This window comes from Falco punctatus (assembly GCF_963210335.1).
Source record: "Falco punctatus genome assembly, chromosome: 13".
NCBI lineage: Eukaryota > Metazoa > Chordata > Aves > Falconiformes > Falconidae > Falco > Falco punctatus.
In genome coordinates this window covers 25645524-25673194 of record NC_137593.1, presented here as the reverse complement: position 1 = coordinate 25673194, position 27671 = coordinate 25645524, and the positions used below count along the sequence as shown (strand labels likewise).

General features: G+C 40.1%; 1 long non-coding RNA gene across 2 annotated transcripts in view; it reads left to right on the top strand.

The window, feature by feature from the left end:
- Positions 1-27671, top strand: part of LOC308072670 — a 63107-nt gene continuing 35436 nt past the window's right edge. Inside the window, exon 1 of one of the 2 annotated variants that reach the window (XR_013931727.1) lies at positions 1-25098. This is a non-coding gene — a long non-coding RNA (uncharacterized lncRNA). The other variant, XR_013931728.1, reaches the window with a different exon arrangement.

Genomic DNA, 27671 nt, shown 5'->3' with positions numbered 1-27671 from the left:
TAGTAGCTTTAGGTTAATAAACGCCGTAATGTCTGTAACACTGAAGCACAGTCAGGTAGCACTGTCAGTGCCTCTGGTACACGCCATGAAGGACCAATGTTGTGGTCAACTTTGTTCCGGCAAGAGCTGCTAGCTCTGGTCTCAAATGTCCGTGGACAGCAGAGAGGCCTCAGACTGGAGGAAGCCCTGGTGCTCCGTGGGTTTGTATGTTGTGCGGGAGATCTCTGTGACTCTGCCAGAATGTCTGGCACAAATTAGTTCCTGAGATGAAGGTGGCCCTGCAAACTCGGGGTGGGGGGTTGTCACTGGCTGCGAAGTCAGAGTCACCGGGTTTGTGGAAGCTTGCTGCGCTCAACCATGCTGATTTATTGCCCGATAGGGGCTGATGCAAGACAGGCCAGACTTCTGTTACTGCTTTTCTGCTCTGTAGCACATTTGGACAGTTTCTTCTGTGCTTGGAGGTTAGCGATTTCGCTACAGGTAGCCAGGAATGTAAGGGCCAAACCACAAAGCTAGTTAGATGTTCAACTCTTGCTATCTTTGAATTGATGACTGTTTGGTATCTTGTTTTCTGAGTGGTGACGGGTTTTTGTGTTGTTTTTTTTTTCCTCCCCTTCATACAGGCAAGTTTCTAAACCGGCCCTTGGTTACTTTTCTAGGTCAGATTTGATGCATTTTCCAGCGAAATGGAGGATATACCTATCCTGTTTCCACTTCATCTGGGGAGAGGTTTTCTGCTACAAGCTCTGTTCCAATAAAGGTCACCAAACTGCCAGTCTCCTTTGTTTCTATGAATTGTGGGAAGCCCTTCAGCAAGGAATATTAAGTGAGGGTTCCCACACACCACCAAGACTATTATTATCCATTGCAAAAGGGCACACAGCATTAGCCAGCAATTGGGCCTAATTTGATTTGGCCTTTACTAACTTCATCCTTGGTTCCTAGTAGACTACCATATTTCTCTGTCAATTCATTTTCCATGTAGCCTAAAAACTTCTGCACATTTACAGTGTTCCCAATTTATTCCCCTTAATATAGTATTACTTCTTTCTTTCCCTCTTTACTGGATGTGTTCTTTCAAGAAGATGCATCCTTCTGGAACTGCTTTAAGAGGAATTCCATCAGAAAATATTTTAAATAGAGAGTAAAGTGTCCTGTGGTTAGAAAAATGTGTATCCCATGGGAAAAATAAAATATGGCCAAAGTAAGAGGGATTTTTGAGAGTATAGCCCGTTGACTTTAATAGGAATTGTGTTGTGTGATGGCACAGATGTAGTTTTGATTGAAAATTCTGAAGTTATATTACAAATGTAATAGCTACTGTACAAAAATTATGCAATCATAATTAATTTAATTGAAACTAATATATCTGTCTAGACAGAGTGATTTTTAATTTTTTTAAAATAAAATAGCTCTGTGGTAGAATGTGAAATCCTGCACCTTGGCTTTACAAAGCTGGTTCCCACCAGTATAGCCTCTCAGTGAATGTATGAGTCTTAATGGGCACACATACCTACCCTGGAAAAATCTGTTTATGTGAAGCATCTGCTTTACATTGAAACTCTGGCTTTCCAAGAATCTTTCAAACTGCGTTGTGAGGCATGAAGAAGTAATGACTTCTCCAAGTCTTGCAAAATGCCAGCTGAAATTAGGATCTAATGTGCTTCTGGCTTGATTCAGGTTTTTACTCAAACCGCTGGAACACAAAGCTGCTGAGCCAGGCTGGGAGGGAGCCCTGGTGCAGTCGGCTTAACACTTACGGATTGCAGCTGAAAATGCTGAGGGATTTGCTTGTGTTTCCGATTCCCACATGAAAGCATAGTTCACTTTGAGAGGGGCAGAAAGATGGTTCTTGTTCTTAACAAACAATTATTGTAAAATGCTAATTAAATGATAAATATAATACAAAAATTGTTAATTGCTTAGTTGCATTTCTTATTATCTATAAAAGTTTTTAATTATAAAGCAGAGTTGTTATGTGAAGCCTGTAATGACAAGGGGAAAGTGGGTATGAATGTACTGGTGCTGGATTCTCTTTATTGCCTTTCAAATAAAGCAGTCTGTCCTGAGCAGGGCACGTTGCTTCCTCTCTGGGGAAGCAGAAGCTTTAGAGGAGCAAGCAGGTCCCCTCCAGGCACAGTGCACTGGGATTAGAGGAGTTCCCTAGGCTTCAACTGCAGTGCTCTGGGTTTATTCAGCGGTTGAATGAGAAGTTTCTATACAAGAAAAAAAAATACTGTCACCGAACAACTTATGACCATAAATCCTCAATGATATTCTGAGTGCCAGGCTTGGGTTTTCAGCAGGAAAAAGGTGCATTAGCCTTGCTAATATTTAAGATTATGGGCGGGGGGGGGGGGGGGGGGGGGGGGAGTAGCATTATAAAAGAACTACTTTTCCTTGAACTCCTCCATTTTACTACACTGTACTACTAAGGATATTACCTTAGCTTTCCTCTGGATATTGGCCAGTGAACCTTGTGAAAGTTTTATGGAGGCTTATTACTGCCTAATTCACCTTTCAAAATGAAAGTGAGATTTTTCAATCACTTTCCAGAACTTTGTCCTTGCTTGCTTTTTCTGAGGGCCAAAGTTTAGACCAAATATTACCATGTCTAAACCAGTTAAGCCTTCCTGATTTGTCATTAAATTGAGGCTTATACTTGATCCTTAAATAGATGGTGATTTTGCCGCACAGAAAAAAAGGCTACTTTTGGAATATTATGCTAAAATACACATGAAAATACTGAAAGCCTTCCTTTTTGTGTTTTCTAATTCAGGAATTTCATCTTCTGTCAACAGATAATTGAATATGCTGTGTCCAGAGAGTGACTTTCATTCAGCATGGCAATAAATATACCAATTAAATTTCATAAGGGAAAAATATATTCAAACGTTTTTAATATTAAATTTAATATTCTTCATTTTTTTGGTTCTTATGAAATAGTATCAATTTTTTTAATTCTCTAGGATAACATCTTATTGTGCTTTAATACTTGTCAAGTTACTTTTTTACCCATAAAGTAAATTGGTTTGCTATGCTTCACGACTGAAGCTTAGTAGATCCTTGATTGGCGTCACTTGGAATGATAACTGGGTTCACGTTCATTGTTAAAATGCTTATAACTTTCTATGAAAAGTGAGATCTGAAACAAATCTCATGTTTATCAAAAAATTAACAAAATGGAAAAAAATATTTTATCATTTTTGTTGGTTTATATTTTTTAAAAATGCTACTGCACTTTAATGCATGTGTAGAATATCCTGGGTGCTTTTTCAGTGGAATTAATTTTACATCTAACTCCATGATTTTAATCTGTTATTAAAACCGGGTTTTCCTATCTGAGGAATTGTATTCACATAGCAAAGTGATGTGCCCACATTATGAAAGCATCTGCTTGATTAGCAATGTGATACCTTTCACATGCCATTTTCTTTACATCAAGTACTGGAAAGGAAAAGAACATGTCTTTTAGCCGTAGACTTCTGGAGAAGAGTTGTTGCACACTAACACAGCACCTAGAAGTGAAATTGCGACAACAGTCATGTTTGAACATGGCACTTTCTGGGACACCAATGCAGATACAATGTGCCTGCAAAAATGGGTCAAAATAAATGATATGCAGTTGCCGTCGTCGCACCTAACTTTTGCATAGTTGACTGCTGACTTCAGGAGACATAATACAGAATTAACCCACTGTTACATGAGTTTATGTAGTGCTGTTTTCATAGGAGGACTTCAGCTTAAGTTGTTAAATTTGGCTGGGGCTAATTTGATTATGTGCTGATTTTCTCTGTTTGACAGATAGCATTAGACAGAAGCCAAAATGTTCAAGCTCCCTCTAAATTTGGATGTCAATTAAAACTTCTAGACAGTTGTTTTGCAAAACACATAATTGTTCTTGGACACCAAGCAGGGAGTGGGGTGGGGTGGGTGGGGCAAGGAATTAGAGGAAATTATTCTAGTTTAAAAAGCAAGAGTTTTTTTGGCCCAGAACTCAGGTGATCTGTGAGGTCCGTGCAAAATAGGAGGAAACAAATCCTGTGGAACAAATGCTTAGTTTGCTATGTGTTCTTATCAAAGCGTCTGCGATCAAATAATGATTTACTAACAATATTATGACATTTAAATACACCAGGCTTTAACCCTGTGAGTAAGGATTTGGGTTTGCGTGCAATTGCTACAAGTTACAGTTTTGCCCCGTGCTGTAGCATTGGTTTGGGCAGTGATGGAGCCTGCTAGATCCCAGGCAATGTTACTGACATTCTCGTGTGTGGGTTTTGTTGTTGGCTAGTTGGTTTCTTGGTTGTTTTGGTTTGGTTTAGGGTTCTGGTTTGTTTTTTTCTTTGTTCTTTTGTACTTTTACCTCTTTCTTTTGTAGATACAGGGGAATCTGTCTGACCTGGAGAGTTCATTCCAGTTTTTCCTCTTCAAAACCTATTTTGGTATTTTGATAACAGAAAATCAAACTTCCAAGGTAATCAAGACTACTTGAGACAGGGTTATTTTGAGAGGCCATGAAATGAAAGAATCTTCACACACTGAAGTAATTTTATGCCATAGAGCTCTCATGCAAAATTTTTATGTAAATGGGGTGCCAGATTATTTTAGGTGTTACTTCACTTGAAATTGCAAAAACGTTTTAATGAGTTACAGAAACAGCAAAGTAGAGAATTTCCAGTCTCATTAATATAAAATGAAAAATGTAATTCCGTAACCTTCTAGCAGCCAACTGTCTTCAAACCATTCTATTTCTAACAGAAGCTATTTGGCTGCAGTGGCCTATTTCCTAGTTGCATGACTTTGAATAAATTATTCTAGTTGCACAGTACTGGAGTGTTGCAAATACTCCTCTTTGGTTTTGCAGTATAAATTCAAAAATAAATCCCTGCTTTTAGTTGTGGGGTAAAAAGAGAATCACCAATTCTATCTGTTGCCAAGTTCAGAATTATCTGTCTTGCATTTACTAAAAAATGTCATTTAAGCACAAGTATTGAAATGACAAACTCAGTTGTTTTGCTTCAGAGTTTCTATAGATGTCTTCTGTCATTCCTGCTCTCAGGTGCACAGGCAGGATGCTATCAGTGAGACAAAACATGATTTCTGTTTAATTCTGACAGTAGTGAGGTCAAATGCATTGGCCCCGAGTGCTTTGTGTCACAGTTCTTCTACAGGGTATATTCTATTTTGCGATCTATCACTGTGCAGTTCCAATATAACTCTCTGATTACTCATCTGTGTACTATCGAGCTTGTCACTTTATCAAAAATTTGGAGTTTTCCCATTTCTGTTTTTCATAATAATTACTGCACTTACTCATCTCTTGCTTACCTAGAAGATTTAGTGTATATTCAGTATTTAACTCATTTATCACAATGTTGTGATGAATTTACCCCATATTCCCTTATTTGGCTATGAAACATTTCCTACTTCCAGAAATCATGCTGAAATTAGAAAATACTGAGATAATTCTAACAAACTACAAGGCTTCTAGTCCGTTAGCTGGTATTTCTCAGTGTGCTTACAAATAAAATGGATAATGGGATAATGATTACCTTGCTAATTACAATAGAGTGGACTTGGCATTTTTAATTACAGAAATGCCTGTACATCACTTATTCTCTTTGACTAAATTTCATAAATATTACACTTGATCCCTAATCTGTAGTAACCAGGTAAAATGTTGTATAGCTAGTGAGCAGTATTCTATGTGTGTTTCATAAGTGCATTATCACAGAATGACAGAAAAAACCTACACATTTTGGAAGATTTTTTTTAAGAAAAGCATTGCTTCTGCACAGGCACTTCATTCCATATATGCACTAGTAAGTAAGTAGTCTGACTTTTCAAATGTGCTGATCTCATTGCAAATTTGCTGGTATTTTTTTCCCTGTCTGGAAGGAAGAGATATTTTGTGGCTGCTTTACCTTCTTATGAACATTTAGCTTATTTCTGCACCTGGGATGGAGTAATGCCAGGTACAAGTATAAACTGGGAGAGGGGTGGCTGGAAAGCAGTCCTGCAGGCAAGGGGTTTGGGGGGGGGGGCGGTGCTGGCTGACAGCAGGCTCGATACAAGTCAGCAGTGTGCCCTGGCAGCCAGGAGGGCAACCCGCGTCCTGCAGGCATAAGCCCCAGCTTGGGCAGCTGCTCAGAAGGGGGATTATCCTGCTGTACACGGCACTGGTGTGGCCTTGACTGGAGCACTGTGTGCAGTTCTGGGCCCCGCCATTTGAGAAGGATGTGAAGGTCCTGGAATATGGCAACAAGCTGGTGAAAGGGCTGGAAGGAATGTCCTCTGAGGAGCAGCTAGAGGCTTGGGGTTTGTCTAGTTCGGAGAACAGGAGGCTGAGGGGTGACCTCATTGCTCTCCATGGCTTCCTGGGGAGGGGGTGTGGAGAGGGAGGTGCTGGTCTCTTCTCCCTGGGGTCCAGTGACAGGATGTGGGAATGGTTCAAAGCTGTGCCCGGGGAAGTTTAGACAGGGTATTAGGAACCGTTCCTTAACTGAGAGGCGGTCAGACACAGGAACAGGCTGCCTAAGAGGTGGTCACTGCCCCAAGGCTGCCAGTGTTTGAGAGGCATTGGGACAAAGCCCTTAACAACACACGTTAACTTCTGGTCACCCCCAGTCAGGCAGTCGGACTAGCTGTGATCATTGCAGGTCCCTTCCGACAGAAACAGTCTGTTCTATTTTAACACTTGGAGTATGTTACAACATCTATTATTCTGGGTAGCTAGCAGTAGTAAACAGAATTCCCTAAGAACGGTGTCCTACTTTCCTAGTGAATCTAAAATATGCTCCTACCTGCAGCACCTCAGGTTAGCCCTGTTATTAAGCTGAGTGAGGCTGGGTGCGGGGTGCGGGGTGATCTGCGTGGCATTGTGAGTTGTGTTTTGTACTGCATTTGGGGCTTGTGTCCCACTTTGACGTCACAAAGCTGAAATCAGCTTAACAGATGATGAGCACTGCTGACTTTGGAGTTACTGTGAGACCTTCCGTAAGTATGGGTGGTGATGTGCATCCACTTCAGGCATCCTTTTCCATCAGCTGAAAACTGAGTATATTCCTTTGCAACATCCCTATCTCACTTCCAAGGCCAGTTTCCAGTTTCCTCCTGTCAGCAGTGTTCTGTGGCGTACTGCATTTAGAAAATGGCAAATAAGTTTTCAGTGTTTCAAAATCACTGCTCAAAATCACTGCTCAGAAACTCTTTGTGACAATAAGGCTAACAGGCTCGAGAAGTTTGGGAGCTGAGTGTAGACCTCCAAGCAGTGATCACTGGGATGGTGGACTGGCTGGCCTGAAATGCCACCCATTCCTCTTCCTAAAAATATTAGTATACAGTGGTACGCAACATCCGATGTATCACTGAAAGGAAATGCTAATCCACATCTAGCAAACCTCTGAAAGCTAAAATAAAGCCTTCTGTATAGAAACATTTGAAAAAATAGAATTCTAAATTAAAGTGAGTGTAAACCCTTTGAATAAATTTCTGCTCATATTGTATATACATATATACATATATACTTAATGCACAATGGCATGCCAAATTTGTCAAGAGACAACTCATTTTGGGCTTTCATGTTTATAAACATGACTTCCTTTCCAAAGTCATGTTGTAAGACTGGACTTTAACACTGCAAATTTAACTGTAGGAGATTCGGGGAGAGAACATATTAAGAGATAGTTCTTACAGCTTTGCATAAAATACTTTTCCTGTGTTTAATAATAATTTACTTCTAAGGCCCGTTATATCAGGACTCGAGCAAATCTTGTCTGTAGCAGGAAATTACTTTTTTCTGTTTTTTTTATTTATTTTATTTTATTTTCTCACAACCGATTTGTATGCCTCTGTATGCTACTACTGAAGCAATACCACCCAATATCACAAGATGAGTACAGATGTCTGCAGAACTTTTCTTTCACCTATTTCATAACTTTTCGTGATATAATTTTGGACAGATGCTAGATGGTTCAGTGTTTCGGCCATACTGTTTTCATTGCTGGAAAAGATAATGCTGAGCATTCTTCTTTCGGGCATCAATCCCTTTTATCTTGGTAATGCTGCAGTAGCTAAAAGCTAAGAATTGGAACTGATGGATGAGTGGCCCTCCTAACTATTTCATTAATCTGGAGAAGGCCTATTTTACTTATAAACTGCCCTGCCACATCCCTATACCTGGCCTCCTTTAAGCCTGGCATTTAGGTCCAATTGTTTGAAACAATCTCTTGTTGTAGCTGGTTGGGGTGAAATGGAGCTATCTGTCAATTTGAAAAGGTCACTGGCTGTGTCAGAATGACAGTGATTCCAAATTATCCATTAATCTCCCAATTTAAAATTGTCATCCTTCTTATTATAGCCAGCCAGCCACACAGGCTAAAATAGACCTCTTCTCTTACACCCATGACCAAGCAGCTTTTTTTATTAGCTGGCAGATAAAATTGGCAGTGTGCTCCAGCACTAAATATTCATTGACTGCTCTCTAAAAAGAAATGGCTGCTAACAAGTTGAGAATATATGAGAAAACAGCCAAAGAAATTACAATTGATTTTCCTGTCTTATCTACTAAGGTTTGGGCTATATGATTAGTGTAACACACTTAGCATATTCTTATATTGGTTTGAGTCAAAGGGTAATAAATGCAAGAGCTTCCTTGCCCCCTTTTACTTTTTTGCATTGTCTTGATATTGTTGACCCACACAGTATGTTAAATTGAGGGTAAATGAGCATATAGAAAGTGTAATTCTCTATGGAAAATACGATTTAATAGCTTTTGCATTGTCTAAGGAATAGAAGATAGAAAAAGACCCAGATAAGGAGTTCTGGCCTAAAAGGTGTTTAGTTTTCTTAGACAGTATAAAAGTGTGGTGCTGTTGGGGTGTAGAGAATAGGGGGGAGCTGTGTGCCATCGGCTTCTCCCGAGGGGAAGGAGGGGCTTTAACTTTGCCTCTCCATGTCTCTCATCCATCACCTGGGTCCCACCTTCACTGGTGGTTCTGTTTGAAACACAGCGACTGTAACGTAGGGGCTTTACTAAGTGGTTGAATGACTTGGGAGCAGGGTAGTGCCGGAGCTAGAGATGTAATCATCTATCCTGGCAGTGAAAATCCAGACAGCTTTTGGAGGCTATCTGATGTGGTGTCAGTATGATGTGGTGTCCATTTATACAGTAAAAGGCATAAGCCAGGGGAGCATAAAGAAAAGAAATGCAAGACATGAAGGGCCTGAAGGCATGTCATCACTTCCTGTTCTGAGGAACAAAAAGAGTCAGCATGAACACTGATACCGAGGCAAAACTGTTAGGTTGCAAATGGTGGATTTACCAGCCTCATCTTAATTGTTGTTTATGCAAAACATTTATATAAAGAACTGATTAAAATCTTTAGTTCTAGAAGGTATTTGTAAAAAATGCTGCTCTCTGTTTTTTTGGATTTAGTCAATGTAATGCTATAACTGCCCAAATCCTTTGCTGATGGACAATACAAATGTCTAATGCTTTTCCTGTTACTCAGCTGTCTCTAATCACAATACATTTGCAAGTCAGTGCTAAACGAGATGGAAAATAATGATAACATTATAGCCAGGAAGAAGTTCAAGGAAAGGATATGACTGTCCATCTTGAAAACTGTTGAATGCTCTCACATTCAGGGATAATGTATGTGTTTGGTTTCTTTCCTTAGGAGTATGGCTTTAGAGCCTTTACTGAAGCCAGTGTGCTGAGATTTTTAGAATGTGCTGATTGTTTATTTGCTTGTATGTTTTACTTGCTGTAGATTGGACTTTTGACTGTGCTCAGAGCCAAACAATGGCCACAGATCACACTTGAGTTTTTTTAACTTCTTTGCAGTGGTCACGTTGTATGCTTTGTGGCAGATAGCATGGCAGGTGTTCCCTGCGTACAAATAACTATTCTACCCCAAGGAAGGGACCGGTGAGACTTTCCATTCAGCTACATCAAATAAAGAATTATTTCAGGTATATCCATTAACCAATTAGGTTATTTTGCAGCCAGCCAGAGAAACAAAAGCCTTATAAGTTGACTGCAGCTTTACCAGGTAAACTTCTCTTTTTCCAGTGAGCATCTGGGTTGTGTGCAGGTGCCAGCTCTGCTCACCTCTCCTTTGACTACTTTTTTATGCAGTTTGTTGGGATTGTGGAAAGCAGAAAGTGAGAGAAAAGCAAGATGCCTACTATAGCATATATTGTCTTTTTTCCAGTTCGTTTCAGAGACATTTGACTTCTGGGGGAGGATGTGTGTGTGTATTTTTTTACTCTAGATTTTTTTCCCCTCTGTCTTTTGCAAGTTTAATTGCTCATTAAAAGGCATACAGAACCACACACTGGCACAATGTTCTGATGAAACATCTAATGACTTTCAGCATTTGATTTATGGACACAGCTTAAGTTACACAGGGGCTTGTGTCAAAACAGGCCAGAGATAAGCTTACATTTATCTATAGAAGTTAAGGGATAATTATGTAAAAGCATTACATTTTAAAGGGAACAAAGACAGACCTGTGGGAAGTGCATTTTCACAGCATGTATTAGCAAAGCCCAATCAACCTCCTTGTGGGAGGACAATTAACAGAATTAAAAGTTGGAATTTTAATTATCATACAAATTAGAGGGAAATTAATCAGCTCATATTTTATGACTTGACTTGGCTTTGAGCAGTGCCGTTTGAATTTTATAGCAAAACTTTGATTAATTGAGACACTGCATGAAAGCATAAAATCCTGACTTAGGTAGCATTTTAATGCCTGGCTCGCTTTCCATCTGCTACCTCCTATATGGGAACTGGCAAAAATGAGAGGATGCAGAAGCAAAACCTTTTTTTACCTCAGTAGTAGCCTCCAAAACCTTGCTCAGAGATTTCTCTGCATGTTCTGGAAGTTGCTTTTTCTGCAGTTCCTATACAACATGTTGCTTTGTAACTAATGCCCTGGTATGAGCCAGATTCAAGGGTTAAAGATTTTCACTGGCTGACTAGAAGCATTATTTCAATATCAATCAAAACCGAGTTGTTTGTGTTTTTTTTTTTTTTTTTTTTTCCTGCATAACTGGACAAAAACTTTTAAAGGAGCAGCCTAAATAACTATGAAAAGAAACAGAATGAATGTTGATGCTCTGAGGCCTACATTATGGATCACCAAGAGCGAGTAGCTTTGTGTGAGATCTGAAGACATCTACAAGCTTGTGTGTGACCTTTGGAACTGACTCAGCAATGCCTTACCTTGCCAGGTATCTGAACCTTCCTTTGGACTGTGCCAATCAGAACTTGAAAGCGTTTAGTGCAGCTTGATGTGGTGCTATGGGAGTATGGCAAGTTTCAGTTCAGCTGCTGAAAATGTGGTTCTGATAAAATATTTACTCTTTTCCTGGTTGTTCTTTTTCACCCAAATTAAGGATTGTGGGTTTGGTTCCAGACACTCATTAGAGATCCAAAAGTTTGAGTGCTCCTTTTCTGCAAGATGGGAGATCTTGAATCAGACTCCCTACACAGAAAAAGGTGCTGAATTTGGTGTTTGCAGTTTGTTTATATTTATTTTTCTTCCCTCTTCTTCCTCTGTTAAATATCTGTTGGCTTGGATCCTGATAATCCTGAAGGACAATCTTGCCATAGCCGACACTGAAATTCAAAGGACTAAAGCTAAAGTCAGTCTAAGATAAAATGAAACCAAACACTTTGCACTGCTGAATTTGGGTTGTAAAAACAAAATTCAAACAACAAAGTCTTTGAAAAACCAAATCTGTCCTTCAGTCAGAACATAAGGCACAAACAGATTGCTGAAATAAACTAGACCACAATTTTACCAGGTGTCAAGTTAAAAGAGGGAGCTTAATTATGATGCTAGATTTAGTTTGGATCTCAAGTAATGATCTAGGAAGCTGGAGAAAGGTACTGGAAATGACTGTGTGCTAACGAGGACCCTAGCAGCAGCTTTCTGTGCTAGTTAATTTGCAATCTATGTGGAGATCTGTTGGTAAGCCTATAAAATGAGGTTTTGCAAAAGTAATCACTACTTCAAAGTCTAGACATACAGCCTTAGGAAGCAGAAGCATGTTGACTGCTAAATTTCCATTTTGAACATTGTCTGGAAAGTTGATATTGTTACTTCCTACCTGCTGAACTGAGGAAAGCATGATGTTCTCCACAGCAAAATAGATCTGGAGTTCGGCAATTCAAAAGACAGTAAACAGGAGTCTTTTTTTATTTTTTTTTTCTCACTGTGCCAAATATGCCGAGTAAGACAATGTTGCCCATTCAGAAACACTGATATGTTCATGGGTGTTCAGCTTAATTGCAGTAGTTCAGTGCATTTGTCAAAATGCTAAGGTCAAAGCATCCCGTTTTCTGCTCTGGATGTGCTGTTACTCAGTACTTTCCTGGATTAAGGCAGATTAGATCTGGGCATGATGTAATGTGTGGGTTTGGGGTAAATCTTTTGGCCACCTACACCAGCGTGCAGAACCCCAAAAGAACTCTAACAGCATGTCTGTGTAATAAGGTGGTGAAACAGCCCAAGGCAAGAGTGCTGTGTTCTGTTCTCTGTGGAATTCCCGTTTGTTTTTCAATAGGAAAAAAACAGTAGCTAGGCTAAACATGCTACTTTGAGCTCCACTGAATAGAGGTGAGCCATCTCTGCTCTCTTCCCTCTCATAAAGGAAGAGTCACAAGAAATGGGTTCCATAAGGCTGCAGTGTTTGAGGGACAGGAGAAAGTCAACGAGCTGGTAAAGGTCCAAGGATTTATTGCAGAGCAGGTATTATGCAAATCAAACTAATTACTTCATAGAACTGTCAGGTGGTCTGAATGGATGTGACCATCAGGATCTACAATGTCACTGTTTCACATGTCAGTTTACTTTGAGTTAGGTTGAAAACAAAATGTTCTTGTACCAAAGGTGTAAGTGCAACTGAATTACCGTGTCTTTTCCAAGCACCTCGGTTGTAAAGCTCAGCCAGAGAAGTTGAATAAGGTCCTGCAAGGTCTGAATACAACCTCAGCAAATGCTGGAGGATGAAGAATAACATAGTTCCAATTGGAAGGGACTACAACAACCATCTAGTCGAGCTGCCTGCCCACAGTGTGGCACAGTGGAATGCTGCACAGAGATCCACAACTGGTTCTGAACCAGTTAGTGCAGGTGCCCAAAGCAAGGCCACTAGCTCTGCCTAGAGAGCCTGAGAAACATGAGCTCAGAGCTCAGAGGGGACCAGTTCTCTGGACATGTCCCTCAGGACTCATTTGGGCAGCTCCAAATGGAGTGCTGGGGTTTGCATTGATACTCTGGAGATGGGCTTTGCTTGGCAGTGACTAAGAAGTCCTGCACTGTGGCAGCACATCTGAGTCAAAATAATCTCTCTGGTCTGAACAGAACAGGTAACAGGTTGTAGCCTGGACCCAGTGGTTAAAGGAGGGGGAGGCTTAGCTTACTAGCGGGAGGCACATAATGCCTTGGTCAGTCCTTCCATGATTGGATTTTTAGAAGCTATTTTGTCAATGGTGCTTGCCACTAAGTTCAATCAATTGTCCCTGTCCTAAAAATAAATTAAGAAACCCTGAGTTGTCATCCATTTTATTTGGGGAAACTGATACATTCATGACCTCCAGACTTGCAACTCTTTGCTTAAGGATAAAAGGGCTGAGTTTTCCACCAAAGTCTGACATAAAGAAGCCACTAACTTCCGTGTGAGATGAGGGATGCTACTTTTATCAGTGTGGACACTGAAGGTCCATGCAGTGGACTGAATAGCAGAGCAGGTAAGAAACAACAAAATTCTTGGCTGCCAATGCTGCCTAATGGCAGTTACAATAGTATTTGAAACTTGGGGGGGGGGGGATCGGAGGGAGCACACCCAAACTCCTCTAAAAGGCTGCTCTTGTAGCATAAGGTCCCTGGCGTCCCCCAGCCAGTTTGAATTCCTTGTGTGGCTTTTGGTCCCTTGCAGCTTCCTCCCTGTCATGGCCTGAAGATACTATCTGGTTGTAAATCTGGAAGTGAAATGCTTACAGAATTTGGCATTCCTAAGGTTGCTGTGAATAATTTGTCCTTTTAATTTATATGCACTCTTAATGTTGGACGTGCAGGGTCATTGGACATGTACCCTGAAAACCGGGGGAATCTGCCTGCTATGACTTGATTTAACCCAGCTGGCAAGCTCAGTTACAAAGCCGGACCTCTACTTAACAAGCAGATGCTGCATTTGAACATAAGTGTTCCGTGGTAAATGAAAGTGCTTTTTAATTTTTTTTTAAGTATAAGTCGTCTTTGGAAGGATCCAGAGTTGGCTTGAAGCATGACATGTATCTAAAATTTTTAAAATACACTAAAATACACTTAAAAAACAGGAAAAAAAGGAAGCCAACATGAATTAGAAGTTTTATGTTTACCCTCACTACAGCTTGATTCTAATGTTAGGGTAACTGTGACAAGAATTTCCAAAACAAAGTATCCATGTGATGACTCTGCATCCCAGCATGTGTCTCATATTAAAGTAAGCCCTCCATTTCTATAGACCGGATAATGACATCTACTTTTCCCAATGATTGTAAAAGTAGTAATTGTCTTATCTAAGACCGTATGTCAGAGGAAAAATAATTCAATTCTTGGTAAGTAATTACTATTCATTACTATTCATTAAGTTCAGACTTCCCAGTCTAGAGTGTCATGTTCTAACTTCACACGTTGTTTGACAGATGCAACCCACTGAGTTAGGCATTTTTATGAAGTGCCTGGTCCTTTCCATTCTTGGAATGTTAGATCAGGTAGACCCTAATTTTGTTCAGGATTTTGGGTCTTCTGTTCCTTGGCTGCTGTAATCATTACACATATCTGAGCTTTAAGGCCATGCTTTCAAGTTCGTGAGTAGCACTATGCAACTTTGTCACATCTTGAGATCTGAGACCTAGTTTCAAATTGTTAGTAAAATGTCTTTTGACCTCTAAGATTGTTTAATGGGACACTCACCTGGAGCAGGCAGTGGTGGGAGTGAGTCTAAGCTTGAGAACTGAAGCCCTTAAAAGCCCTGGCTGGGGAAGAAGGGAAAGCTTGCACAGTGCCTGAATGCTGACAAGTGTTTGTGCTAAATTCCAAATTAACTCATTTACCATCTCTTTAAAAGAAATCCTGTAGAGCTTAGATTGACTTGAGCCACTTGTAACTTGTGAAAAAGCAACTGTCACGTGCCCAGTTTGGAGAGCTCCTGAAATGGAGGTTAGGTTTGAGATACTCAGCTTTCATCACGTTTAGTTCAGGTGCATCAATAGATGTCTTTTTTCCAGCATAGTTTTTGAGCAGCAGGCACTGTGCATTTTAATTGGATGGTGGCCCCAATGGTCAAAAGCATGCAAGGAAGCCAGACTTAAGGCTGGCAGGTTTTCTTCTCAGCTTGCCCTCAGCTATAGCTGTGCTGACGGTCTGTTGCCGCTAGCAGTGGTGGAGATGTTCATAGCTGTAGATGATGGCTGGCATTCTGCATTCACTCAGAACAGCATCACTCGGTTAAGGCAAATGCTCTGCTGGCAGGTATGGTGATCCTCATATTTTGGGACAGTCTGTGATGGAGCTATCCCCTCCAGCTGGACTTGCCTCCACAGGAAGCTCTGTGCACTGGGCTACATTACAGGCATGTTATATGCTCCTTGTTTTGTTCATTCTAGCTGACTGGTGGAGCACAATGTTTTAACTAAGGGAAAAATGCATTTGCAGAGATCTCTAATAGTTTTAGCTGTATAAGACCCATCGTAATTTGAGGTTGTGTCAATGTCTCATTTCGCTGGGATTTGAGCAGGACTGACAGTAAATGAAAAATACAACTACTGTTAGATTAGGAGCTGCTTCATATTCATCAGATCTCTAGAACTTTACTTGCAAAGTTATTTAATGTCAAGCAAAGCCAAAGCATTGCTTTTATGCTTCTAATTGATTATTTTCCTTGTATATTGTATAGTAAGTGAGTTTCCCTGCTTCTGATTTCAAAGTGCACTGCCAACTGAAGCTGCTGCAAAAGACTAATAAAGCCAGGTCCTAAAGGTGTAGTTTTGTCTTGATGTTTCTTGAAAATAATCAGTTCAGATCAGTATCCTGCAATACCTTCCTGTTAATCAAGAAAGACATAAATCTTTCTATGTAAATGTTACACAATTACAGCGAGATCCTTTTTCAAAGTTTGAACTCATCTAAGGGAAAAAAGCATGGATGAGTGAATGTCATAATCAGTTAGAAGAGGTAGTTATAGTCTGGTGTATGCAGATTTTTAATCCTTTGAAAATGCACATCCTGAAATCCACACACCTTCTACTTGGGAGGCTTCTAGCTATGCATCTCTGCATTCTTTCTATATAAGATTGGATGGGAAGAATATATAACAGAATCATAGAATGGTCTGGGTTGAAAAAACTTTAAAGATCATCTAAATCCAACTCCCCTGCCATGGGCAGGGACACCTTCCACTAGACCAAGTTGCTCAAAGCACCATCCAACCCCAATATTTGCTGTGTTCATTTCTAATGCTTTTGAATGCCATGGGATATTCAGAAAGGTCCGTGCAGAATGCTCAGCCACCCTGGTGGAGGTATTCCGTGAGTAGATTTCTGGGTGTTAGGCTGCCAGATCAGGTAGAACAGGAGAGAATTTTGTAATGTTGGGTACTGATGTGGAAGTCATTTTAATTACTAGAGTTCAGTGGCTGAATGGGAAATGCATTGTGTGCTTGTGTTCATTCTTAGTGCTCATGGATGTGAAAGTGAGTAGGCAGCACCCTGTTTCCCATTCCCTCGCCAATACACATTATGACCAGAATACACATCTCCTTTGCCTGGGAATGCTTTGAAGTTCTGTGGGCAGTAATATATATTCTTATCATCTGAGCAGCTGCCCTAGGCTTGGTGCTGTAGGAAATTCACAACTGTCCCACTGAGGTTATTGTGCCTTCTAAACCAGCAGTCTGTTGCTGTTAGGCTTGTGATTACTTCTGCTTTCTCCACATTTTGGTTTTGAATCCTTTTCCCCCAGTCTGGTCATGTTTCTCCTGCAGTATTTAATCATTGGGAGCTTCTCTCCCCCTGACTATTACTGCATGGCGTGGTGTCCAAAGCTTTGGAGAGGTGCATTTGGAAGTAACAAAAAAAGGCAAAACAGAACTGTGGAATATGTTTTATTCAATGGGTTTTGAGGCTGTAGTTCTCTGTGCTGTGCCAGTTAGCACATTTATATAGGAACCTGAATCTACTGCGACTTTAATGGAAGAAAACTCTATTGACTGCAAGCAAATTTCTTTTTTAGTTTAGCCACTGCTATCAGAGTCTATGACTTGGAGCCCTATCCAGGTATGAGTCCATTCCACGTTCTTTTTAAGGAGTTCCTGTATAGGGGACAATTGTTACTTCTTCCAGATAATCTGGTATTTCCAGGCCTATCAACAGAATTTATTTGTGTCATTTTTTTTCCTCCAAGCTTGCTCTTTCCCAGCTTTGGTGTTTCACAATTGCAGTGCTTGAGAGCAAATTGTGCTCAAGGGGGTATGCGACTTCCCCTGACCCTGAAGAGGATTCTTGCTTCCCTAGTTGATATTGATAGGACTCATCCTAACTTCAGTGTAAGCTGGAGCAAGACTGATTTGTTTTCAGGTGTATGCTCCTGTCTTAAAGGTTTAGGTCAGTGTGTGCTGCTTCTGGCGTACAACATGGCCTTCTAAAGCCAGTACTTGTTCCTTATCCTTGTGCATTAGAATTCAATACTTTCTGAAGTCCTCCAAAGTCAGACAACTAACATGAGCACAGGTACTTTAGGTTTCATCTTGGTGCTAAGGGCTGCAAACATGAGAAACAACTCAATATGATTTGTGAATTCCATTCTGTTCTCTGTATCATTAAATTCACATGCAGCTGCTGTGATGGGAATCCAATGATTCCCCATACTGTTGCTTGCATTGCCTAAAGATATATGTTTCCTATTCAACATTTTTCACAGGCCTAGCTTCCAGTGAGTTTTCTAAGTGCTGAAGAGTATGTATTGTAGCTAGTAGCAGACACATGCACGGTTTCTTCCACAGTGAAATAATGGGCATCTTCTGTTGTATTGCCTTTAACGATAAAAGAAGAAGACTTCACCCTTTCCAACTTTTTATTTGAGTTCCAGGATTTTTTTTTTTGTTTTGTTTTGTTCGTTGGTTTTTTTTTTGTTTGTTTGTTTCTGTATCAAACTGAGGACAACGTAGAAAGGCTTGAACCTCACTGCTGATTCTAAGTTCACTGTAATGTTCATTCAAACCTAGTGAGAATGTGTATGTAGGCCCAAGAACCGTTTATATAACCACAACCTGATGCTATTAGCATTTATATAAAAATTCTAGACAGTAGATTTAGTGTTTTTGTTATAAACAGTGGGTAGGAATCCAAAAGTTGTTTCTGGTAGCTGTGCAGATGACTCTGCTGCCTAAACTAAAAAATAGAAGTGGAATGAGAGAGGGCAAGTAACCTGAACCAGAGGAACCAGAAAGAAAGAGGATCTGGGGAAGAAATTATCTCTTTTTTTACTCCAGGGAAAGGTCATATATAGTAATTTATATCTCTCAAAAGAGAAATGTGAAAAATATAGCTATGTTAACTGTTAAATGTTAGGATGTTAAAATAGAGAAAAAAAAAAAGCCAATCTTTCCATGCAGAGAGGGGAGATATTTGTTATTTCCATGTGTCACTTCCTTTTGTAATTTTGAGTGATTTATTATTCCTAGTCTAACACAGTCTTGCCTCTTTCCCTCCTTAGACCCTAATACAATGCAGTCGGTAAAGAATATAAAACTTTTCTGGATAGAACATCTGGCTGCTTTATGACCTCCGCAAGCTGGTGGCTTGGGTCTAACTCAAGAGGAAGCCCTAATTTTATCTAGATCATCTATCTGCTTTGTTTAATGAGGATTTCATCATCGATAAAAGCCATTTTCCTATGATGAAAATCAAGAGAGAGTTCTCCTTCCAAATTCTCTAGAAGGCAATTTTTTTCAATACAGGCTTCTGTGTTTCCACAGAGATTTATGTGGTCTCATGGGATGCTGAGTGTTTATGAAGACATCCTTTCCCAAACCCCTTAGGTAAGTATCACATTGTATTTTACTGTGGGCCTGGTCTTTCTTCGAAATTGCATGTGTGGGATAGGAGAGTTTATATTCTTGATTTAAAAAAAAATAAATTTTGTGAAAGTTTTAGTTATGCTGCTCACACATCTAGAAAAAAGACACACCTCCTGCATTTGCTTTTTAATGAGGTCATGTAATTCTGACTAGAGAACTATTGAAGAAGGATCCTCAAAATGTGTCAGAACAAGCTGATAACATATGTTGCATTTAGCCAATCACATTTTACACATTTTGTTGCCCTGATTTTATTTAAATCATTTTCTCTTCTTTCTTTCTTTCCCTCTGTTAATGTTCCAATAACAAAACATTTTGCTGAATAAAATAACAAGGGAAATCTATGCTTACATTCACAAATCAATGTTAATTCTCTAAGTGTTATCTTAATTATTGTCTAAATAATGTGGATGAAACACCTATTTCAAGAGCTAGCAACAATTCTCCTTTATTTTGTGAGTATTTCAGTGCATTTAGCAAAAGATTAATACATATGGTATCTGCCAATAGCCATAAATTGTCTAAATATATGCTTTCCATCTCTGGTTGGGAAACATAATATTCCTTTTTCAACTGCAGATCTTAGGGGTTATGTTTGTATGATAAACAGAACATTAGTGTAATTGTCAGTTTTGCTTGTGCTACGATGCCATGGAAAATGGCTGTATTTTCAATATGACTGGGAACAGAAATATTTAAGTGAGGAAGCCAAGTGTAGCCTTTTCATGATTATGCTATAAGAGCCAGAGACAGAAGATTAGCAGCAGTGAGGCCGATGTCTAAATTAGAAGTGTAAGGGGCTATGTGTACTGGATTACTCCCCACTTCTGAGCAGCTGATTCAGGTGCGGAAAGTATCCATCTCCCATATGTACTGGCCAAAACTTAGAGCTGAGCATCCAAAAGCTGTATTAATTACTTGGCAGAAATTTGTGTGTCAGGCTTATTGAGAGGGAATTAGTTGGAAAAAGCCCTGGGAAACTTAGGACAAGCACTGAACTATCGGAAAAAGCAGTGTTACTACATGTATCACTTCTGACCAGTTAAAGAGTGGCTCCCTTGGCATCAAACTTCACACCATAGGTAACTTACTACTGGAGCTTAATACTGTACTGGAAGCAGCATTCCTTGTAGTCTGTGAAATACAGTCTACAGATTTTTGAGGTTTAGACAGGAAAACATAATGCAAATCAAATTTATTGGTGTATTTCCAGGTATATGGATAAGAACGAGAGTTGAAAATGGATGTCTCCATCTCCCTAGTGGATATAAAGGGATGTTCTGAGCAGTTCCTTACAAACCAAGGAATATGAAAAGAGCCATGAAGAAACACACTCCTCTCTGAGTGCTCTTGGCTGTGCAGTGGGTTCCCCCGGGGAAATCCAGAGTGCAGTTTTGCAGCGGCAGCTGCCTTGATCCACTCTCCTAGGAAAGCAAAGAGCACGCCAGTGGTATCTTTCGGTGCTTTTGTGTTAATCTGAAGTAAGGTAGTAAGATTTTCATCTACGTATCTTCCTGAAGCTCTGTGCGGGTCACTGGTGTCAATGTGAGCCAGAGTCAAGTCCAAGAAAGGATGCCTTCCAGGTAAGCTGAAGTAAGGTCATTAGTTGTCTCAGGACTAATTATATTCTAACCTATGAAATTCACATCCTGAAACACTAAAAAAAAATCATCTTCCTAAAAGGACCTTAAATCACTGCTTTTTAAAGCTCTTCTCATGCAAAGTGTTTTTTCAGAGTGCAACTTGTAGCTGGCATCTAGAAAAGAAGGGTGGAAAATATGATGATGAAGTGGTCTCATTTCTTTCACAGGAGCATCCAGGGATCAGAGTCTGACTTCTGTTAAACAGTGGTTTTGAGGTTGGGTTTTTTTTTTTTTTATTCTCTCATCTTACTGCACATCAGGCAATCTTCTCAGCTCTCATTTGTCTGTCAGGCATATCACTTATCTTGGAGCTAGTAGATGGCTTGAGAGCTATGATTTTTTTTTTTTTTTTTTTTTTTTTTTTGTGCTATAATGCTGTTTCTAACACATTGTCTCTGCTTTCATTTTGGAGTCATTTTCCTCCCCTTTCTGTAGGTGCTCTCCCTGAGTTTGATGGTCAGACTTTTCTAAGAGATGTCTCATCAGTGCTTGTTCCATCTGCTCCCTAAGTGACTGAATCAGGTGAGCAAAACAGGATGGATAATTGACTATTGGATTCCAGTTAGTGAAGGTCAAGGTGGTCTCTGCCTGGCCTACCCTGTGCTTGTCATACAACTCTGTTATTACAGGGTCTATTCAACCCTATAATCAGTTGAGTTTCACTGAGATGGAACCTTGTGCTTCACTGAGTAGCTTTTTTGCTGCAGTGCGGCCAGGCTTTGTCTACCCTTGACAGCACTGATGAAATGTCCACAGATTTGATATTCTGGACCCATTGTATTTTTAGTTCTTCTAGATCTCATTTAAGAAACTAGTTAAAAAAAAAAAAAAAAAGAAAAAAAGGAAAGGAAAAAAACCCCAACCCTCAAACAAACATAATGATGTTATGTTAGCAGCCAGTGTAGACAGTATTTCTGGAGAATATGTTTAATGCTTTGTGTGAAGACAAAGGCGTCCAAAATAGTATAATGAATTACACCCAATGTTGACCTGTTTCTTCAGCATCTATGAAATGCATAAGTATCAGTTAGTAAGTACAGCATTGCTAGGGGCTGGTTTTGTCCTCACACCTCGATCTAACTAACTAGCTACAAAAGTGTACTTCAGGCTGAAGATGACACAATTTTTGTGCTTATGTGTATGATATTATGAGTAGTTAGTAGCAGTATTGGTCTGTCAAGGTTGTATTGGTTCTGCTATGGACATGTTATGAGGTTTGCATAATAAACTTACTTACTTGGGACTGGATAGAAACTGGTTCGAAATTGAACTGTACCAGAGAATTTCTTGAGGCCTTGGAAGACTCCAGATGTTATAATAATTAATTTCATAAGCATAAATTCTTGGAAGTTGTGTTTAATGTCTGTCTGGCCTTGGCCAAATCAAAGTCAAACCTTACTCTTGCCTGTTTAAACTAAAGGATCTCTGGGGAAGAGAAAACAAACCACTCTCTGCATGTGGCTTGGAGTATCCTTGAAAATTCTTTTTCATGCAGTTTTTAGCCTGGTCACAAGCGCCTGCCTTCTGACTAGTTCAAATCCAATGTTTCTGTTTTTTTGAGGTTTTTATAATGAAGTGGTGGAAAATCTGTTAGATTTTAGGTTAGAAAGGGTGTGCCAAGGAACTTTAAGATTGTAGTACAAAGGATGGGATGCTTTGAAAGGATAAGAGGCTGGGTTAACACCAGTCTTTCAGACCTTAGCAGTAATGGAGAATTTTCTAGAAAAAAAATCTGCTATTTCCTTACACCATACTATTTGAGGAGTACTGAAATAAGTGGATTGGGTTACAAAAATTCTAACTAATAGCTCAAGCGCCAAAATGTCTGATACAAAGTCTATGAGGTTTGATGAGAATTTGGGGGGAGGTTTTATGGGACTTTCTATGTGACTTCTGCTGGTTTAGTCATACTGACTTACAGAGGGAGATTATTTTCTCTTTAACCAACTTAAAAGTGTGATTCTCTTTTTAAGTGATTTTTCTTGAGTCTTGGCACTCATGAGGTTTCTACAGGTTGGAGGTGATCAATGTGGAGGAAGTACTTAGTGCTGCTCTTGCTGACATTAGTTGCTTTTGTGCAACAATTCTTGTCATTGAAATTATGGTCTGTGAATCCAACTTCTGCCCACTGATTTCTTGAAAATAGCTATTTCATAAGCTAGTGGCTTGTGTCGTAGCCTAAAAAAAAAATAAAAAAATTAAGAGCTTTTTTAAGAAAGGCATATTCTACATCTGCCCTTCAACATTCTGTACCTGGGACCAGCTAGTCTTTGATTTTCCAGGGACAGTGTCTCCAAGGATTGTACGATACTCAGTGTGCTGCATTGTTCCAAGAATTGTATATTAGAAACTATAAAGAAACACTTTATTTGAGCCCTGGGGATGAAGGAAGTGAGGACGAGAACCAAAAATTATTCTCTGTGTTCGTGTAGAACAATTCTTGCTGCTTTAAGAATCATCAGATGGAAGAAATTAAATAATGTGGACATTAGTGTGGGACAGCTTAGCTGTCTCCAAATACAGAACTCCTCCTTCATTGTAACCTTTGTCAGTGTGGAAATACTTCATCAGCGTGGAATGAGTATTTAGTTGTTTATAAAACGGTATTGAAGAAGAGAAGCTGAGATGTTGTACCTATGTGTTTGCTTCCACTTAATATGAGAACTCTGGGCTCATACATCCATTTGGAGCTATTTTAAGTGATGAAGGTTTTTGTCATAGAACAACTTAGAAAATGCTCGATGTCTGAACAATACATACTGCTTCTTCACCTGTGGTGTTCTCTGGAGATGCAGTCCCCTTTTGAGGATGGGAGAGAAATATATTCCCTGCTTTATGGCTGAAGGAAACAACTGTCTCTCTAGAACAAACTAGTGGTTCAGGGCTGGATTTCCTTGAAGAAGATGACTAATACTTTGTTAACTTCCACTGTTTTGGGGCTGTTATACTTGAAAACAAGAAGGTCAGACTAAAAATAAGCCAGGCTCCACATCTGGCTTTTCTTTCATAAAACTTCTCTCATTGGTTCTGTGAGTAAGCTGTCCATCATTAAGAAGTTATTGACTCAATTTTTACTTACTTGTTTGAGTGTGAAGTAAAAGTCTCTGTTTTCTGGTCTCCTTTAATGAATAAGCTACTTCACTGAATTAGCTACTTACATCCTGAACCGAGGTCTGTTGCTATAGAAGATGCTTTCTGAATGTTTTTTCTCCACAGAAAATGGATGCTACATAAGCAAATGGCTCTGGACTGCTCCTTCGTGCTTACAACCAAGGACCAGATGGAGGAATAAGCTGCAGCTTTTCAGAGCCTGTGGCAATTTTTGTGCAAAATTTTTATTATAAATTTAGCAAAGGAAGAAGCTGACTTGAAGACTGGGAAGGATTGCTGGATGCTTTGAACTCTGCTACTGTGGAGTCAGAGTAGAGGAAATGGTGTTGGTAACTCGGTACACTGAAGTACACAGCCTTTCCTACACAGAGATGGTTCATGTTTCCTCTGAGAAATTCCTGTATCTCTGCAGTGGATTCACTTATTCATGCTTTGGGAAGAGTAGAAGAGGAAGGGAAGAAGTTAAAGCATTTCAGTGTAAACAGGAATCAATGGAAAGACTCCCATTAACTTCGATGGATTTTGGATTTGGAACTTAAACTCTGCTATATGGTCTCTTCAATAAATGACCTTCTGTTTTTCTACTGAAATGAAAGTTCTCGAAGACTGAACTTCCCCCTAAAGGTGCTTGCGTTGTGGAGTTATTACAGTTGTGTTAAAGTAGCTATTTCTGTGCTTGTAATACATTAACAGGCTGCCAGTTGAATAAGATTGCATGTTTGGGTGGAAAAGAAATCCAGAGATGTGCTACAGACAGTGCTTGGAACAGTAATGAGAATGGCAGTTCATTAGGATTAGCAATGCAAAAAAGGTTCCAGTTAATGAACAATGAAAACATTTTGGCAGTTGCAGGGTTGATTATTGCAAGGCTGTTCATGCTGCTATAATTTAAGCATCTAATGTGACTGTCCATTATCAGCTCAGATTTTGAGGGGTTTATTATTCCATCAAAACATTAATTCTGTGCTGAGAGTTTGCATGGAAGACAGGCAAGCAAGTAACTTACATTATAGGTACTATCTGTATATTTAATAGGGACTGTAAATGAAGCCAGAAGCAACGTTTCTTTAGGCCCAAATTAAAATGCATGCTATCTTTTAGAAGGTCTTGGGGGAGACTGCACGGGCATGACCAGATGACACTGCTGGAAATGGTCCTGTTCAGTTTATCAGCAAGCACAGCTCCAACCTGTCAACATCATCACAAGGTATGTCTGTAGAAGATGTTTTTTTTATGAGCAACAGCTGTGCTAAAGCAGGCCTCTTGCTTTTAGGTGTAGAACTGTATAGAGGATAAACTCATATAAGGACACAAAAAGCAGCATTTTCTTGCTACTGAAGGTGCTGGGGTTTGACTTCACTGCTATTCCCATGGAAAACAACAGCTTTGACCCTGACATTGGTGGAAGCACAGTGAGCGCTGACCTAACCTTCATAGGAAAGTTTCTTAGAAGAGCAGAGGGTAACAAGAGCGATGGGGAGAATAGCTGCTAACTTGTGATGTATTCTGCACAATAGTGGAACCCTACAATCAAATCTGACCTGGAATCAAAGGCTTCAGACTATTTGCTTTTCCAGGCTTCTTACTACCTGTTGAAAGAACCTGAGTTTAATGTGATATAAAACTAAAAATACTTCTGATTTCCCAGTCAGCTCTAGTCAAAGCTGGTTTCTTAATGTTAGCAATTAGTGTTGGCAATAGCTAGCAGAGTATAAATGAGCACAAGTACCCAAAAGTAATGCTTTGTTAAAAAAAAACCTCAGTGTTTGTTCTGTGGGACTGAAAGACCTTCAACTTGGAGCAAAGACTTCTCTCGACTTCTATTTCTCACTCTGATTGGTTTTTAAATTGATGCACTTCTTTCCATTGGAATTGCACGTCTTCTGTCTAATGGTGCTTTGAACCAACAGTCCCAAGTGCTGACATCCCCTCTGCAGCAGATGGTGCGAGTAACCTGGCCCCATTTCCGTGATCAGTGAGCAGCAAAAGATGCTGCCAGGTTGTTGGCTGCTGTAGATGCCTTGTGGTGGTTACAATTTAGCTGTAGAGAATGATGCTCCCTGACAATTAAGTAGCACAGTTGGTATTAAGCAAATGTGAATATTATTGTCTAGGAAACTATGCAGGGATCTAATCAGTGTGACTTTCTTATTGCTGTGAAATTAGCTGTGAAAATAGCAGCTCAACCTGATGCTTTGGTAAACTGTGTGCATTACTCTACTGAATGGTTAATTCCATTCAGAGGACCTCCTTTCCCTCTGATGTGGAGGGATTTGCTCACTCCCTCACCACTTCTCTTGCCATATCAATTACTGTGAAGGTGATTATTTTATAATCACACTTTTGGTTACAGTTGGCTAAAACCTTAAAACTTGCCTTTATTGGCAGCATTGTCACTAAGTGTCAGTCAGGTTTGGTGTGGCTTTGTGATGTTACCATGTTAACCAAGGAGTTGGTCTGGTGCTGGGCTGGTTCCCTTCTCACACTGATGTCCATGAGGATTTAGAACACTAATTTTTTGGTGTATCTTAGTAGCTCTTGCAAACTATTGGGCACCACAAAAAGGATGCTGTCAGGCTGACTTCATTAGGGTCTTGTGAAAATAACAGTTTTCTAATAAAAACTATTACTCTTCAGGCTGAATTAAATCCTCAGAGTTTCCTTTGGGGTGAAGCCTTTGTGCAAAATACCGTACTGATGTAGACACTTGGCAGTGAACAGCAGCCTGTGGCAGTGGCTCACAGCCACTAAGATGCACCAACATAAAAAGAGATTGGAGGCCCCCAGACACGCTGCTGCCTCTGCCTGCTACACCAGCCTCACAGAGGGATTTTTGCCCCATGCTCCTTCCTTCCCCTCTTCCGTGCACCGTTCCCTTGTCTGTCATTGTAGGCAAACTGGGGAGAGACTCTGTGCAAGGCCAAGAGATTTGGCTTTAGCTCTGGCTGGAGGGAAGACAGGGATAAGCAGTGATGTGGACAGGCTGTTTTTGTCCTGTTTCTTCCATGATTGGGAAAAGGAGTAGTAGCTGAGAGGCGAAGAGAGGGAAGGCATTGGGGTGGAAAAGGCAGTTTACAGACAGCAAGGAAAACACGGAGTACCTGTGAAGCCCGTATACAGAAGATTGGAAACTGTAGCCCTGAGGAAGAGACAGTCAAAAGGTTCACTCCACTGGAAGAGCCAGGCTGAGCAGCCAGCTGTCCTGCTCGAGCTCACAGTTTAGCACTCTGCTAGGTACCGCTGCCTCCCAGTTGCACGTTGTTACTAGAACATTTCAGACATCCAGCAGCTGAAACAATACAGTGATCTTCAAATTGCTGCCAAGCCACCTGAATTATGTATGACACATCACCAGTCGTGACTCCTGACCTGGTCAAACCCTGATTTAACTTCTTTCATTTAACGATCCTGTACAACTAGGGGAGATGTGTGTATGGCATGGCCGTAACAGGCACTCTCAGCCTCGTATGTGCAGACCGCACAGTTAGTTCCGTTGATGTATGGGTTTTGCTTACAACTGCTGCGTATGCTATGGCTGTCAGCTTTGTAGAACGACTTTTGATGTCACATCAATACTTTGTCCAGTGATCAATGCAGAAGGCTTGTACTGTGTGTACCTAGTGATAAAGGCCTGGAGCTGAACACCCCCAGCTTATTCCACAAGTGCTGCCCAATAATTTTACCCCGTGTACTGGCGATGAGGTCAACAGGACTAGAGAGAGAAAGGTGTGAGAATAAGAACCCTGCTATGAGGGTGACAACACAACAGATGGGATTTTT